Source organism: Strix uralensis, chromosome 4 (genome assembly GCF_047716275.1).
Source record: "Strix uralensis isolate ZFMK-TIS-50842 chromosome 4, bStrUra1, whole genome shotgun sequence".
Taxonomy (NCBI): domain Eukaryota; kingdom Metazoa; phylum Chordata; class Aves; order Strigiformes; family Strigidae; genus Strix; species Strix uralensis.
In genome coordinates, this window is record NC_133975.1 from 96,383,483 (window position 1) to 96,401,042 (window position 17,560).

General features: G+C 44.0%; 1 protein-coding gene across 6 annotated transcripts in view; it reads right to left on the reverse strand.

Annotated features, from left to right (window-relative positions):
- The window catches only part of PALS1 (protein associated with LIN7 1, MAGUK p55 family member), a 62,173-nt gene extending 58,414 nt beyond the window's left edge, over positions 1–3,759 (reverse strand). For all 6 annotated transcript variants that reach the window (XR_012628891.1, XM_074868102.1, XM_074868097.1 and 3 more), the window contains exon 1: positions 3,630–3,759. The gene's annotated coding sequence lies outside the window, so the exon portion shown is untranslated. The remainder of the gene's footprint in view (positions 1–3,629) is intronic.
- Positions 3,760–17,560: the final 13,801 nt, after the last annotated feature.

Sequence of the window (17,560 nt, forward strand, 5' to 3'; positions counted from 1 at the left end):
TCTACAATGAGAAAGGCACATTATAGGTGCTGTTCAAGTATCTAAAACTCAACATCAGTAGGAATTGGCCAAGTCAGCCAAGAATAAACATAAAGAGAAAGATCAGAGATTTAAGTCTCCAGAATTTCACACCACGCTAGGGAAGAAGAAAAAAAACCCATTTACTCTTTCAACCCTTTGCCTGTAACAAGGAGATCAATTCATCATCCTTCTTGCCAGACAGCCCCTGCGCTATTCCCTTCCCAAGAGAATACTGCTCCTCAAGAATGAAACTGGCTGGTGTCTGGAAGCACCTCACACTCAACACCCAGTGGCCTGGCAGTTAAAGTGTTCCTGTTAGGAAGTGACAGATGGGGGTTTTAAGTTCCCCCAAACAGTAGAAGGGTTTAAACCCAAATCTCAACATACTGGGCTGGTACTAGAACCATTTACCCATTCGCAAAGAAATGCAACATCACATCCTTTTTCTGCCAAAAGAGAAGTGTGCAAGATTAGGCCTTTCTGTGCTTCCTGCTTCACGGAATAGAAGCATTCCTTGTATATTGTGCAGTACTAACGGTACCTCTGCTTTCTAATTTCACTGATGCAAGCTTTGAGAGTTACAGCATTTTCTTCTTCCTATACAGCTATGTATTTGTATGCAGTTAGACACTCTTGCAGCATAAAACTAGTCTTTACCAACAGACATACACAGTTTATCACCTCCAGTTAAAAAAAAACAAACCCCAAAACTTACTTTAAAATGGCCTGGTATATAAACTACTTATTTAGTTATTATTTCCTCTTTTTGTTTAGACTTCTGCTTCATACTTTAGCCTGAACTATGCTTAAAACATTTTGTCACATAGCTATATTGGGAGTGCAGGAAAGAGGACATGTACATAAAATACTTTTGTCAGAATAGTTGTATTGAAGAAAGCTCCAAAGTAGATAACTATACTCGAAAAATCATTTTGCCAGCATAACTGATTTTTAAGTCACAGCATAAGCTGTTTCCACTGAGTTTTCTACCGCAGACATAGCAGCAAACCTTTTCAAATATACAAATGCCTCTCTTTGCGCATTAATAAAAGGAAAACAATAGAGCAGTATTTAATTAATATTTACAAAAGACCTTGAGGTTTTCTGATGAATGACCAAAGCAGTAATTAGTGTTCTGAACACCGTAATGTCAAGCCTTTCTGCAACACTACCTGTCACACTAAGAAAGTAGTTTAAAAAAAAGCCAGTTGCTAGAACATTTAAGAATTTTAAACATGGCATATGAATACAAATCCTGTTATCTAAGAAGCAGCGGACTGTTTGAAATCTTAGCCTTCAGCATTCTAAAAGCCTAACACTAAAAGGAATGCACTTAATCAAAACTGCAAACTGGAAAAAAAATTGGTAGCTGAAACAGGTAGTTACAACTGTTAGCATCTGATGTTAAGATCCAGTCTTTGAGGAGCCATCTTAACAGAATTTGCATGTAAAAATGCTGCAGGATTTTTAACTGCTTGCAACTTCAAACTACAGCAAGAGATTTTAATTAAAAAGCAGCAAATGGAAGTGTTATGAAAATATCATTATTTACATAGGAAAAAATATATATGGACACATACGTACTCCAGACTACATTAAGTTTTCTGTGTCCATAACCCTCAATATGAATGCTAACCTCTACATCGCATTTTTACTACATCACATATTGCTGTGGTGATGAGAGATGCCCAACAGTCCTCAACAGCCTGAGTAACTCCTGCAGATTCCTGAGGCATCTAAATCAGTCTAGTGAAGAAATATTTTGATTTACGTTTCTAAGTAAGTTCAGATCTCTTGAAAGGCAATTTAATAAAAACCTAACTAAAACTACCATCTTTACCATCACCTAATTCTATATAGCAAAAATTACCATCCGCTGCTATTCCATACGTTGCAAGGCAACATGACACACATCGGAAAAATGTAAAATCTGAAAGAACTACTTTGAAAAGAGCTAAATGGTCACGTATTAACACTTAACTCTGTATTATTTACTAACAGTTAATTAAATTTAACATCCTAGTACACTGGTTCACAAAACGATGAAATATAAATACTTGATGCCTTGTTAAACTATCTACAATACTAACCGTTAGTTAAGCTTTCAACATGTGAAATAGTGATTTTTTTTTGAATCACAGCGTGTTGGAAAACAGTTCATATGTGTATAAACCAGCCAGACTCTAAAGTGATGGACATTTAGATTTGTAGTGACAGCTCTAAGATGATTATAAGAAAAAAAAAAAAAGACGCACTGTTTGTGGAAATTTAAAGGACAGCTTAAATCCAAATGACTGCAGGCTCGGATGCCTAATTAAAGACAATTTAAAGGTATCCTATTTTTGGCAAATTAAGGAAAAACACCTCTATCCTCCAAAGACAGGGTGGTCCCTTTAAGGCATAGGAAGCTGTGCACTGAGGCAGCAGACACTTAAAAAAAGACCACCACCAGTCCCTTCTTAGAACTTTAACGGCAGCCATCAATATATCATCACTTAGGTAGAATGCAAGTATTTTGTTCTAGTAAGTGAACCTCGGAGCCAGTTTATGTCCAAATAATTCCATTACAGAGGCTTTAAGAATTACCGTTTGAAAGACAAACCCCTTACAGCACTAGTCGATATTTACCCCTTTTAATACTCCTCATTAAGTTTTTTCGGGGATCTGTCCCACATGAGACCTCCAAGAACATTACTATTTTAGACAGATGGGGGTTTTTTTAAATATAAATGGTTTTCAAAAAGGTCAAAGACAAGTTAATTTCATTTTCTTGTGCGGTCTGTCTCACCAAGCTCAAAGTCCCCGTGCTCTTTGTGGCTTGCCCGTGGAGCCTCTGGCACAGCGCGGCCCCGGTCCCTCCGCGGGAAGGCTCCAGGGCCGCCCCGCGCGTTACCGCCAGCCCTTCAGAGAGCGCAGCCGTTCCGAGCCAGTGCCGCCTGAACTACTGCCGGCTATAAAATACACTGTAAGTCGCTCACAGTCAACCTACTTAACCCCGCGAAGCTTCATAAATGAATCCGAAGCGATCCCTTTACAGAGGCACCACTGCCGAACCCAGAACCGCCACAACATCGGAAGCGCGGAGGGGGGACGCCTCAAGTTTCTCCCCTCATTAAAACACAAACGCAGCCCCCCGTGATCAGCAGAAAGAGCGCCCAGCCAAGTACGGGGGGGTTTCTTACAACTTCTGGGCCTCAGCTCGCCGCGCCCGCCCGGAAGGCACCTCCGAGGGCGGGCAGCCGCCGGGGCAGCCCTCGGGAGCCCGGCCGGGCGCCGCCCGCCCCCCGCGCTCCCGGCAGCGGCGCCGGCTCCGGGCGCCCCGCGGCGCAGGCACCTGTAGCCGCAGCGGCCAGGGCCGCCCCTCCCGGCCGGGGCACAGCCCGAGCGACCGCCCGGCGGGGCGCGGGCCCCGACGCGGTCCCCCGAGAGCCGCGCCGAGCCCGGCTCGGCCCCGCCGCCCCGCCTGGCCCCGGCCCGGCCAGACCCCCCCGGGCCTGCTCATCAGGCGCCGTGGCCGCGGGGGCGGCTCCCCGCTGAGCCGAGGCTGGAGGCTCGGCGGCAGGACCTGTTGCTCGCACGCCGGGCGCGGGAAGGGGGGCTGCGCTCACCGTCCTTCCCTCGCCGCCGCTGACACGCTCCGGCGCAGCCACCGCCTGGCAGTCAGGGTCCCCCGCGGCGTCGCCCGGCCACAGCCCCCGCAGAGCTGCGCAGCCGCCGCCAAGCCCGGCCCGGCCCGACCCGCCCGCTCCCAGCGCCGGCCGCCAGGCCCCGCCCCGCCGAGCCCGGCCGAGCCGCGCAGGCGCGGGGCCGCCCCCACAGCCGCCGAGGGGCCGCGCCGGCCGGCCGGGGACGGGACGGGGCGGGGCGGGCAGGGCGGGGCGGGGCCGCGCCGGGCCGGGCCGGGCAGGCTGAGCGCGCGCGCCCTCTGCGGGCCGGGCGGGGTGGGGCGAGGCTGCGCCCCAGGGCCGCGGTGGCGGTGGCGCATGGCGGAGTGGGGCTCTCCTCAGATCTCTCTGAGGGGCTGGAGAGGACGCAGAACTTATGGCGCTGCTTCCATGTCTCCATCCGCCCGCGGTCATGTCTCATCTCCCTACCACAGCTCTTTCTGCACCCCAGAGAGGCACCTCCACCGGAGCCCCTGTGCCCTGAACGGAGCTGGCTTGCCTGCTCGGGCTGCGGCCTGCTCCTTCCCCTCTCCCCCCGCCAGTGCCTCCTCCTGCCCACTCTTCTGCTGCAGCTGGCACATGCCCTGGGTGTTCCAGGCCACTACAGCCCCTTTTTCCTCCACCCACCTTGTCACACCCCCATTCTCTTTGTACTGCTGCTGAAGTTGCAACCCAAACTTCAATGCCCCAGCTGGGCTGGGACCTGTTGTGGAAATGAAAATGTGTACTCTCATGTGAGAGTCCAGTACGACTTTGGGAGAGTGTAGGAGGCTGAGGCACAGAAAGTGCTCACAACACAGTGTCTGGAACAACGAAGGAAACAGGGCACAGATAAACAGGTAAAATAGTTTTACCAAGTTCTTTATATCCATGGCTGTGTTTAACAGGACCAGGGAAATATATCACATAATCATAGAATGGTTTGGGTTGGAAGGGACCTTAAAGATCATCTAGTTCCAGCCCCCCTGCCACAGGCAGGGACACCTTCCACTAGCCCAGGTTGCTCAAAGCCCCGTCCAACCTGGCCTTGAACACTGCCAGGGAGGGGGCAGCCACAGCTTCTGTGGGAAACTCGTTCCAGTGCCTCACCACCCTCACAGGAAAGAATTATTCCTTAAGAAGAAAACTGAATATGTTCAGTTTAGTTTGAGCTGAAAACTGCATTCCCACCTCTGGTTTTTCAGGCTAGCCTGCCTAGATCATTGCCTGAGGCATTAAAAGAAATGTTCCACATAACAAGATCTGAAAAAAAAGGCCTTCTTAGATCACTAAAAAGTCCTAAAGAGATACCTGCTTTAGTCCGTCTCCCCTTGCTTCAGTTTAACCATTTATAAATCTGTATCATTTAACTATCATTCTCTATAATGAAATCCAGATACAGACTTCCTATAATTTTACCCAGTCTCGTGGTTTTCTTTGGATGCATTCTAAAGGTAGATACACAGTCCAATTTTACAAGTCCCCAAACCCAATCTCGTGGTTTTCTGATTTTCTTTTCTTACAGTGTGAAAAGGCCAGCTGACCTGACTCTAACATATGTCCTGCCCAGCTACCTGCAGAGGAAACTCTGAAGGCATTCTACCTTTTCACACTGTGGCTGAAACTCCCTGGGATGTCGTTTTGTTCGCTCTTTTCAGGGCAGCAATGCCTTGTAATTGCATTTAACCAACTATTTCTATTCTGACCAATAACAAGGGTCTTTGTATCCAGTGAGCAAAACTGCAGCGCTGCAAGAAGTACAAATGTCAGTGGACTGCAGAATTATTTACCTGGTGTTCCAATCCAATATCAGGGAGGGTTCTTAAACGATCCCAAGAGCCAGGTTAAGACGCAAACGAGGTCAGATGCCGCACAAACCTTGTAAGCTTTATTTAACAAAATAACTGATAATAGTGATAGGACAGAAGGAAGAAGAAAGGAAAAGTCAGAATACCTAGGCAAGCAAACCAGAGAGATGCAGCAATACTAGTTACCACCACCACGAGTCTAGCGGTGTGCCGTTGATCCGGTCCCGGTGCAGGCGATGGAGAGAAAGCTTCGGCAGGTGATGGGGAGAAAGCAAGCAAGTGAAAAGCTTCTGCAGGCGAGAGCTTCAGCAGGTGAGAGCTTTGACAGGCGATAGAGAGAAGGCAAGCGACAAACTGTGGCAGGTGAGAAGCTTTGGCAGGCGATAGACAGAAGGCAAGTGAAAAACTACAGCAGAGAGGAGCACGCAGCTCCTTTTATACAGTCCCCACCACTAGTTTGCTCGTTGCCACAGAGCTCCTTTGCACATTCGCCACCTCGTGTTCCCCCATGTGCTCATGCCCAGATGTCCACAGTGGTCATACCGAGGCGGGGTCCGCCATTGACGCCCCCAGCTTGCGCAGGTCCCCCTCATCCCCTGGCCCTGCGCACACGCCCAGTTTTCCTAGCTCTGGGCAGATTTTGTCCTCCCGGCAACAGGACGTCAAGGCCCGGCCTGTGAAATGGCATGGGGCTGAAACAGAGAGTGCCATCTTACACCACCCTGTGGCTCGGGGTGGGGGGGGGGTGGGGGGAATGTATGTGTGTAATGGCATAGCAGCAATGCCAAGACAAAATGACTGACACAGTCCCTTACACCTGGGAAGTAAAAATGGAGGGAGAACATGACACTGCTAATTCATGGCTGAGCAGCATCAGTCATGGTTCTTTTCACCTTCATATGCAAATGGTGAAAGTTCACATGAAACTTTTTTTACAAACTGCATTGGCAAAGGACCTGTGAACCAGAAAGGACTTTTTCAAAATATGATACTTGCCTAGAAGATATAATGGCTGCAAAAAGTAGCTAGGTTCATCAGTTGGCTGTTCACTGTTGTCATCCTCATCCAAACTGATCACTAGTTTACTGTCTTTTCTACATCCAAGGTTGGGATGATCAGACAAAACCGCCCCCCCCCCCAATTCCAATTGCAGTTTCCTTCAGCTGAAAACATTTCTCCTTCATCTCACAGAAAATCTCATTGCCTCCAGTTTGCATATTGCCTGGTAGCCAGTTTTTAAAACAGGATAAGGGAATTTTCTTCAATATGTTGTGCAATTTGTTGTAGAGCAGAGAAGGATTCACACCAGTTCTCGAGTTTCTTTTTCCCTCCTTTATGCTCTCATATCTGTAGCTGAAGTTTTAATCTTTTGCCAGAAGGGGTTACCAGGCCGGGTTAAGACTGAGCTTGGCATATCTCTTGGATATATCTGCTTAAAGATCTGTTTGTTTCTTTGGTAACCAATCTCCTCCCTCTGGCTTTCACAAACCCTAATATTAGCCCTTGCCCAGCTGGCAAATCCATTCATAAGATGCTTGAATGAGGCATGCTTGGCTAATTCTATCCAACAGATTAAAATATTCTGTCAGGCCAAGAAGTTGTCATACCTGAAAACATTTCACAATAGAGCACAGGACCAGCAGCATTATTTGTAAAGACCCAGATAACCTTTCTTTTTAAATCATTGTGCCAGCAATTTAAATGGACAGATCTGACGGTTCATTTTGCCTTGTGGGTGATGTTTGTTGGTATGCTGAAAACACAAAAATTGCTGTGAGAAAATCAACATTTTGGCTTGAATTTAACCAAACATGCAAATTAAAAAGAATAGATTCAGAGAAAGAAGGCAAATGGGAGGATGAGGAAGAACAACGGAAAGATGATTTGGACTATCAGAGCTTTTAGTCTTCCTTTGTTTTGTCTTAGCTGATTAGTCTTTCATATGAGGATCTAAGACAGCTTTTAAAGGAACTGAAGAAATTACTTACCAAAGTACTATAAACCATGGTGCTCCATCTCTTGTTCAAAGTTTTCAACTATTATCTTTAGGCAGAAAGGAACTGAAAAGTAATATCTAAGTGATAACTTTTGTAAACTTGGATCTTAGAACATTTTGATTTTAGACACGATTTTTCTATGATTTTTACTATCAGGGATTATGAGAACATTAAAACATGCTGGCAGCTACAGAACCAATGTATATAGGCAATTTATTATTGAAGAATCTTCTTTTTAAGGTTGATGCATTCATTCCACAGGCAAATATTTTTTAACAAAGGAAATGTTCATCTTTGATGAAGTGAATTTAACATGAATTAGTGTCACTGTTTGCCAGCAAGGTGCTGATATAACCGTTGATCAATCTAAACCTGGCTGATTGTAATCAATGGAAAAGAAAAAAAATCTGACTCAAGCCGAGGCATCAGCCTAACATACGACAAAATGTTTTCTTTGAAACCATTGCCCTCTGGAGGGGGAATGAAAAATCACGGAAGGATTAAGTAAAAATTCCCTTTTATGTCACTGCATAACTGCATTTATGCTTTACAGTCCAGGAGTGGTTCTGTGTAAAAAAGTATGCTCTGTAAGAAGAGCCACAGTGGCCACAGTGCTCATGTCAGTGAAGGCTGGAGAAGTAATCCCCATCTGTCTGCCCCATTACTCTCCTCCCCTTTATCTCTAAACTCTTTATCTCTAAATTCACTGAACACCCATTCTACAACAGATGTACTTTCTCCTCCAACTTCATTTTAGATCCCTTCCAAGCTGGTGTCATCCCTTTTTATTTGCCAAAATATTTTTTTATGCAATCCCTAAAGGATTCTTGCCTGCCTGATATCAGAGTCTGTATTCTATCCTCTTTCTTGACCTTTCGGCTGGTTTGGGTTTTTTGGGGGGTTTGTTGGGTTTTTTTTAAGTGTTGGGTTTTGGTTTTTTGATTATTATTATCTTGATTACCCTTTCCTTCTTGAACTTTTAATCTTGCAATATTTTGAGAAATTGTCATCTTTTTATCTCTCTACTTTCATGTCTGACGTCTATTTAAATAGACTCTTTTCCTCCTGTCTCTGAGAACTTCACAGGGATTTTTCCCTTGGTCTTTAGATATTGATAGCTTATGTCTTAGATAATCACATTTACATGTCATCTTTCACTGAATATGAATAAAAGCGAGCTCCTCCCTGCTCAGACTTTCCTTACATATTCTCCCTGTGTTGCAGAGGAAATGACAATATCTCACAGGGGTCTTTCCAGTTTGATTTATAGCAATCTGATGTTTCCTGACTACAGATCTAGTGATTGTTTTAACCCTAAGTAGGACACGTGCACCAGCCATCTAAAAGAATGTGACAGCAGCACTAGTCTAACTGTAGGGCTATAGCTGTGTTCAGTATCTAGTGTTTCAAAGAAGAGTGCAAAATACAAAAGTCCAGAAGCTAAACTGTTCAATAAGCAAGAAAAAAAAAATATTCTCTCCTGGCCTCCACAGTTTTGCAACAGAAACCCTGAATTTTGAAAATAATACAGCAATTCAATTTCATTTCAGCCTTCCTTGAACTAGGACAACAAACACCAAGGATTCAAATATGGTTGTGCTTTATTCCTTGATAGAAAGTTAAAGTTGGAGTGGGGTTGTTAATGTAACAGTTTGAGGCACTATTTTTAGTCCAGAAAAATATGGGTAATAATGGCTACTGTTTTCCCTTCTCCTATTAAGTTACACTCCAATTAGTGATTACCTCATCTGGCTCTTCATATCTGTTTGCTGCTTCTTGTTCTTCCTTGAGTGGTTTCTCCTTATTTTTGCATGTTACTCTCTTCATGATCATATACCTGTCTGTCTTTCTGATATTGTTTCAGTCATTTGTGTGCCTTCCTCTGCACAACTCTCGATCTTTGGTTTGATCTTGAATAAATCTATATGGACCTAAAGTACATATTTAAGTCTTTCTGGAAAACAAAATCCCACTTTGCTATTTATAACAATTACTAATTTGTATCACAGTGCACTTTGTTCTTCCCTGATTTGCCATTTGCAGGCTGGATGTATCCTAAAGCCCAAAGTCAAGACAGGATTTTATTTCGGTTTTAGCACTAGCCTGCCTTACTGTCAACTTGCACATACTTTTTATTGGGTTTACCTGACAGTTTGATTACTTTGTTTTAATCTGTGAATAGAGGGGAAAAGCCATTTTTCATTTCTACTCTTTTAACTCTGTGGACCTTCTTTTCTTATACTCATAAATGTACATAAATAAAAACCTGTGAGATAATTCACAGATCTGTTAGAAAATAGGGGAAGAACCAACAGAAGTTTCAACAGTTGATACCACCTAAGGGAAATACTTAGGTGGTAAATCCTAATGAAATATGACATTTGCAGTTTTTAGATTCTCCTCAGGTGTGATTGCCTTTCCTGAAAAGCCATTTAGTAGTGATGATTATGTTAATGAGACCCTCCTATCTGATAATGCTGCAGTGTAAAGCTTAAGCTTTATGTATTTGTCAGTCAAAAGTATGAGACTACAGTACATTGTTCACATAGTCTATAAACCTGAAATGCAGTAAATTTCTTGAAAGCAAGCTAGATGTACAATGAGACAGCTGTAAGATGCTGTAAGATGTACATAAATAACATAATTCTACTTCTTGTTCCTTTTTTCTAAATCTTCACTGAAATAATTTTGCACACTATGCTTTATTTGCCAGTCTTGTTTGGTGTAGGTTTTCAGCTTGTACATCCCTTTTATACTTCAATTACTGACACAAAAAGATTTGTGGCCATTCTCTACTGTACCTTTATTCACATGGATGTCTGAATATGACATAAGGCAGAATCACTTTTGAAATTATTCTTCTTAAAACTTTCATTTGAATATTCCCCTAGTTTTTGAGCTTGCTTTCAGCAGATTATAAACAACATCTGGAGCAGTTAACTGTCAGCCAATATGTCTGTTGTTACCCAGCATTTAAAGGAATGTTTAAAATCTATTTCATTTGAATTCATAACTGCATAAGTTTTATTGGAAATATTCTGAAACTAAAATTAAGAGACCAACATTTTTTTCTTTGAGAAACATGCTCAGAAAAATCTTTCATACATCATTTTATCATATGCATAAATCTGGAGCATCACGGCACAGAGGAAATTCAGGTGTGGCATCCAGTTCTTTTGTAGATGTCCATGCTGATCCCAACATGATGTCTTCCTTACAGACATAAGATGCTAATAGATTTCCATTACCACCTCTTTCAGATAGCTCCTTGATTTGAGAAAATGTATTATACAGGATAGCACTGAAATACACTTGTCACATGTTGCCATAAGCAAAGCCGATATACTAAATTACCTTTCCCAAGAAAGCAATAGAAGCTACAAAATCATCTTTAAGGAAGAAAGAAATTGTGCTGATACTAACACAATAATCATTTCCACATAGCTAAGCGGAGCTATACGGATGGTCTTCATTATCCTTCAATAAATCTATAAGCTGCAGTGCCAATTCTATACCGTTCTCATGAAGCTACATCTTGACAGAAAGTTGTAAAAACTGCTTTGGAATATATTGAATGAATAGCACTTTATTTTGCAGTATTTCCTAAAACATGTAGTCAAACACATTATGCTTGATAGCTCTACTGCTTGCAGGATCTTCAATGACTGTCATTCTCCCAGCAGTTATTTTTCTTTCAGAGGAGCTGATAGACTGTATTGGCTCGTTGAGCCAACACTGCATACCAGTCTACTGAATCAGCTCAGTATAAGACTGTTTTGGTATGTAACCCAGCAAGCATCCATGCTGAGTTATTTTTCTTTGCTCCAGGCACAGCAATTAAGAGGTATTTCTTACTACATTTGCAATGCAGGCAGTTCAGCCTTCTTCCCAGTGTCTGGGAGACACAACACTCAAGTTGCTTATTCTTTGCAGCACTGACTGAGAGCATTTTAGATTGGATTCCAGTAAACTGAGGTGGAATAGCAGTTCCATTTGCATGGTGCAGCAGTCCTTTGTCACACCCTATCTCTTCGAGATCTGTCAGCGTGGCCATAGGTCAGGATACTATGCATGTAAGAGTGACTGGTTTTGGCAGCACAATGTATTGTCTCAGACTGATTCTGGTTTCTGCAGGTAAAGGACTATACCTGTTCAGTCAGTGAAGAGAAACACAGTGCTCAACAGTTGTAATTATTCTCGTGTCACATTGCCACATTAATGACATCATGACTGTTATGAGCTTAGTGGGCACCTTTGTCCCATTAACTGCAGCATAAAGTAAGTCTTTGTGGAAGTATTTTGTTAATTCTTTCATCCTGGCTCATCAGCTTGTCTTCTGTTATGGCAAATGCATATGATTGGGGCAAATACATTTACTTAACAATAATCCAGCTCTGAGAATTCAAAAAAATTCTAATTAATGTTGTTTCTCATCTAAAAATCACTCTTCTCAAAACGTGCTTGGACATCTGATGCCTTTGTTTTGATGGATTTTAACTTTTTCCCTAGGACTAGGTTATCTCTGATGGCCTTATGCATTGGCAGATTGTTTGGATGCAAACTAAATTTCTCTTTATCATTGTAGGTAGTGTGCAAGACTTCTCCAAACATGGGATTTAGCTTATGAAGCTTAATTAATTAATTAATTAAATCTTTAATTTATTGCATTCCATTCTATGTTACTCAGTATATGCAGCATATCTTGATATGAAATTGGTCATGGTTATTACATTACCTCTGTGCTAGCAAAACGATAATTTCTGATTAATGCAAACAGTTTTTGAATGCAATATATCCTATTTAAGAATATTAAAAATCTGTATCACTGATTTTCCAGCATTCTACAATGTTAATTTCATCTTTACTTCCAGTGTGTAAGTTTAGTGTGAAGTCACTGATGGTGAGCATCTGCAGCCAGTCTGTGCAGAGATGATAGTGAAGATACTGTTATTGATCCTCTTCTTGCAGTATTTTATGTTTGTTCTTGTAGTGGACAACAGCATTTCATAAATCATGTATCATTCAAGTACTTACTGTTCCTTGAGCAGGGAATGTGCTGTACAACCATTTTCTCAGGAACTTCCTAAAAGTTTCTTCCTTGTCAGTAACTGCTACTTTGCTCTTTCGATAAACAGAATTTAGAAAATTTTTTTCACCATGGAAAATAACCTTGGCATTTCCAGTTATATTGAAAGGTATTTCACTCTTGTTCACATTTTGGGTGATAGATAGAATTTGAATTTGCCACCACTTGATTCTTATGGAATCCTAACCTGGAATCTAATCACACATTGACTGCCCTCAAAGACTATTGAGTTAATTTATATTCTCAAGGAACTTTAGATTGGCATTTTTCTCCTCAGAAGTTGTGAATTATGTATGTCTTCTGTGCTCATTTGGAGGGAAGCATACTGAGTCTTCCATCTCCCGTGCTTAGTTATGCTTGTGCAAAACTTATGCTCCAAAACTTCAGTAAAATACTGAAATAAAATATCTGTGAACTAACACAGGGGAATACAGACTTTGTATTTCAGTAACAGTGAATTGTGCAATAGTAGGAGGTTATGAATGGAACTGAAGTCTGCAGGGGAATTTTTTCTTCCTTGTTCCATCTTTTCCTTGTTCCAACAGCATCTCCTACCACACGGCAGGATCCATCAGTAAACAGACCATAACGCCTTTCATCTTCTGGTAACTCGTTATATGGCAGTGCCTCTTGGGCACGAGCCACCTCCTCAGGCAGTGCTCCAAAATCTCTACCTTCTGACCAGATCCCTGGACAGTTGAGTTTTCCCAGTCAAGCTCATTGTGTTATTAATGCTACTTATTTACTCCAGGTTGCATGGTGCGTAGAAGGGATGTTTCCTTTGAACATCCAATGTAGTACAGGCAGTTGCAGTGCCAAGAGATGTGCTTCTGTACCAACAACTTCTGAAGTGGCTCAAATCCCGTCATATGCGACTAGTATCTCCTTTTCAGTCGGAGTGTAGTGGGCTTTTGATCCTTGATATCCCCTCCTCCAAAATCCTAATGGTTGACCTCGAGTTTCACCTGGTATCTTCTGCCAGAGGCTCCATGTGAGGCCATGCTCCCCAGTTGACGTGTAAAGTACATTTTGCACAGCTGGTCCTGTCCGAACAGGCCCAAGAGCTACCACCCGAGCTATTTCCTGTTTGATATGCTCAAAGGCTTGTTGTTGCTCAAGACCCCACTCAAAATGGTTCTTCTTTTGGGTTACTTGATAGAGAGGGCTCACAAGCTGACTGTAACCTGGAATATGCATTCTCCAAAATCCCGCAAGTCCTAAGAAAGCTTGTGTTTCCTTCTTGTTGGTCAGTGGAGACATAGTTGCTATCTTGTTGACAACATAGGCACATGATGGCATCCATCTTGCCATTTTATTCCCAAGAACTGAATCTCTTGTGCTGGTCCCTTGACCTTGCTTTTCTTTATGGCAAACCCAGCTCTCAGAAGAATCTGAATTACTCTTTTTCCTTTCTTGAACACTTCTTCTGCCTCGTTGCCCCACACAATGATGTCATCAATGTATTGTAGATATTCAGGGGCATCACCCTTTTCCAGTGCAGTTTGAATTAGTCCATGACAAATAGTGGGCTGTGCTTCCACCCCTGGGGCAGTCTATTCCAGGTATACTGGACACCTCTCCACGTGAAAGCAAACTGTGGCCTGCACTCTTCTGTCAAAGGAATTGAAAAGAATGCATTGGCAATGTCGATTGTGGCGTACCACTTGGCTGCCTTTGACTCCAGTTCATATTGGAGCTCTAACATATCTGGTAGAGCAGCACTCAGTGGTGGCATCACTTTGTTCAGGCCACGATAGTCTACTGTTAACCTCCACCCTCCGTCAGACTTTTGAACCGGCCATATTGGGCTATTAAAAGGCGAATGTGTCTTACTGATGACACCCTGGCTCTCCAGTTGACGAATCAGTTCTTAGATGGCAGCCAGAGAGTCTCGGTTTGTGCAATACTGCCGTCAGTGCACGGTCCTCGTAGCAATTGGCACCTGTTGTTCCTCAACTCGCAACAGTCCCACAACAAAAGGATCTTCTGAGAGGCCAGGCAGATTAGACAACTGTTTGACTTTCTCTGTGTTCACACTGGGCACACCAAAAGCCCATCGGTATCCTTCTGGGTCTTTGAAGTACCCCCTCTTGAGGTAGTCAATGACCAAGATACAAGGGGCTTCTGGACCAGTTACAATGGGATGTTTTTCCCACTTGTCCCCGGTCAAGCTAACCTCGGCCTCCAGTACTGACAGTTCTCGACATCCCCCTGTCACTCCTGTGATCCAGATAAGTTCTGCCCCTCTATAACCTGATGGTATTAACATACACTGTGCCCCGGTGTCAATTAAAGCCTGATACTTCCATGGATTTGATGTGCCAGGCCATTGAATCCACACTGTCCAATACACTCGATCATCCATTTCCTCCTCCTGGCTGGAGGCAGGGGCCTTCTATTCCCGTTCTTGGTCGGAATATTCACTGTCTGACCCTTGCCGTGCCAGGCCGGAGATTCCTTCATCAGGGTCAAGGGAGGTGATCTCAGTCTTCCTGTATCTGGGAGATCACTGATTACTTTCTTGTGGTTTTACACCAGCTACATTAACAACCTTCTTGGATGTCTTCTTGGCAGGGATCTTTCCTTGCAATTCATGTACACGAGCTTCCAACTTAAAGGTGGGTTGACCATCCCAGTTCCTCACATCCTCCCCCTGGTCACGCAGGAAGAACCAAAGTTCGCCACGTGTCATGCGCCTAGGTTTCCCTTTCCCTCTGACTGGGACGGAAGAGAACTGATTTCTTGGGGTGCTCCTGACATCCAGGGTGCTTGCCTGTAGAGATGAGGAGGTACCAAGACTCTCTTCAAAGTTCTGAAGCCAGGAAGAGACTGCCTCCACAGTTGGTGTACATCCTAGTCCTTCTCCCACATCCATTTCAGGGTAGTACATCGTGGCCAAGCCGTCAGAATACGAGGATGGCGCACCTTTAATCACCTTCCTCCACATGGCCCATGTGCACAGGACATCCTCTGGATTTTTAGGGGCTTCATCATTATCTGGATCACCATGGATGACTTCCAGCACTGCTAATTCTCTCAGGTACTGGACACCTTTATCTGCAGTAGACCACTTCCCTGGGGAGTTGTCCATAAGATCTTCCTTGAAAGGATATCTTGCTCTAACACTTGAAAGGAGCTGTCTCCACAGACTGCAAATTGCTGTCTCTTTTCCAATTCCCCTTTCAATTCCTCAATTTCTAGCAAGGGAACCCAGCTGTTGGGCTTCCTTACCTTCCAGCTGTTGAGCATCAGCCCCATTATCCCAGCATCGAAGCAGCCAGGCAGCAATCCGCTCACCCGGCTGGTGGCTATAGTCTTTCCTCAGATCTCGCGGTTCTGATGAGGTCAGGGACCAGGTAGTTTCCGCCTCCTGTTTGAGTTCTGTTACTCCCTCTTCCAATCCCTTTGCTGAAGGACCAGCTTCTTGATCAAGCTTTTTCCTCTTCTTTCTCCTCCCTTATTAATCGAGGGTATGGGCCTGCTCTTCTCCTTGTCTACTGTTTCTTTTTTACTACTGGGACAATCTCTGCTGTTGTTGTTTGAGTCCCCATCTCAACCACAGTCCTTTGAGAGTACTGAACTGCAGCTTGATAAGCATAGGTCAGGCCCCAGTACAGCACTAGAAGTTACTGATTTTCACTGGGATAGGCAAGGCACCCTTCTATCAGGTGTTGTGTCAATTTTGTGGGGTTGCTTGCCTGTTCAGGTGTAAGATCCCAGGCTATAGGATGTGGCAACTGAGGAACAGACTCTCCATTGAAGTGCAGAAGAAAAATCCTTTATTATTACAATGGTACATACTTATGCTCTCACTACCTTAGCTCTTACTTCATGATAAGCAAATTAGCAGCTAGACGGTCATCAACACTCTTATCCCACAAACAGTTCCATACCACACAGGCAGTCTCGGTGCTGCCATTTTCTTCACCACACTAGCACAGCCTGGTATCTCTCTTCAAAGGCCTGTTTCTCCTCCAAACCTTGCTGCTTCTCCAAGCCAGCGCAGAGTAGAACTGGTGCTTCTCCAAGCCAGCGCAAGACAGAGCTCCTGCCTGGCTCACCAAGCAGAGTTCTCTCAAGCAGAGCTCTCCACCTTCACTGAGCTCCCCAAACAGAGCTCCCTGGCTGAGCTGACCAGCTGATGTTGATTTGGCTCTTAAGTAATGAATCTCCCACAGCTGTGCAGGGCTGACAGGCCAATGCCGACTTGCCTCTTAATCATTTACCAGTAACACATGATTTAACTCTTAACATATTGAGTGTCCCACAGCTGTGCAGAGCTGACGCTCCCACAACGGGAGGTAATAACCGTCCTAGGAATCTGCCCAAATCCTTCCACTCCCCCTGCCACCCAGGGACAGGCTACCTCAGGGCACATTTTGGTATTGGCTCACCCAAAAGTTGCCTTCTTTTACACCAAAAACATACTGAGCTCCACACAACCCACAATAGGCCAACAGTATTAATGAACAGCATCAAGCAGCTCACATAAGGGTGAATAAGTACCTCGGGAGCCTGCAGAATAAAACCACCCATGATGTTCCTGGTTTCTTTCAGCATGTTCCCAAGCTTAGCAAAATAAAGATAAGCAGTGCAATCAACAAACCTATGACCGGCACAAGAGCTTGTTGCTTAATAACTGCTATAGCTATAGCACACTTAATATAAAACTGCCATTGTCGAGCCCCACGTTGAGCGCTAAAAAAAGACTGTGGTGGTTTGACCTTGGCTAAATGCCAGGTACCCACCAAGTCGCTCTATCACTTCCCCCTCTTCCCCCTTTTTTCTCAATAGGGCAAAAAGGGGGAAAGAAAATAAGATAGGAAGAAAAACAACCCCTGTGGTAAAACAAAAGCAATTTTAATGTAAGCAAAGCAAAGGTCTGTGCGCAGAAGCAAAAAAGAAACAGATTTATTCTCTACTTCCCATTAACAGGCCATGTCGGGCCTCCTCAGGAAGCAGGGCTCTGATACATGTAGTGGTTGCCTCGGAGGACCAAGGGTG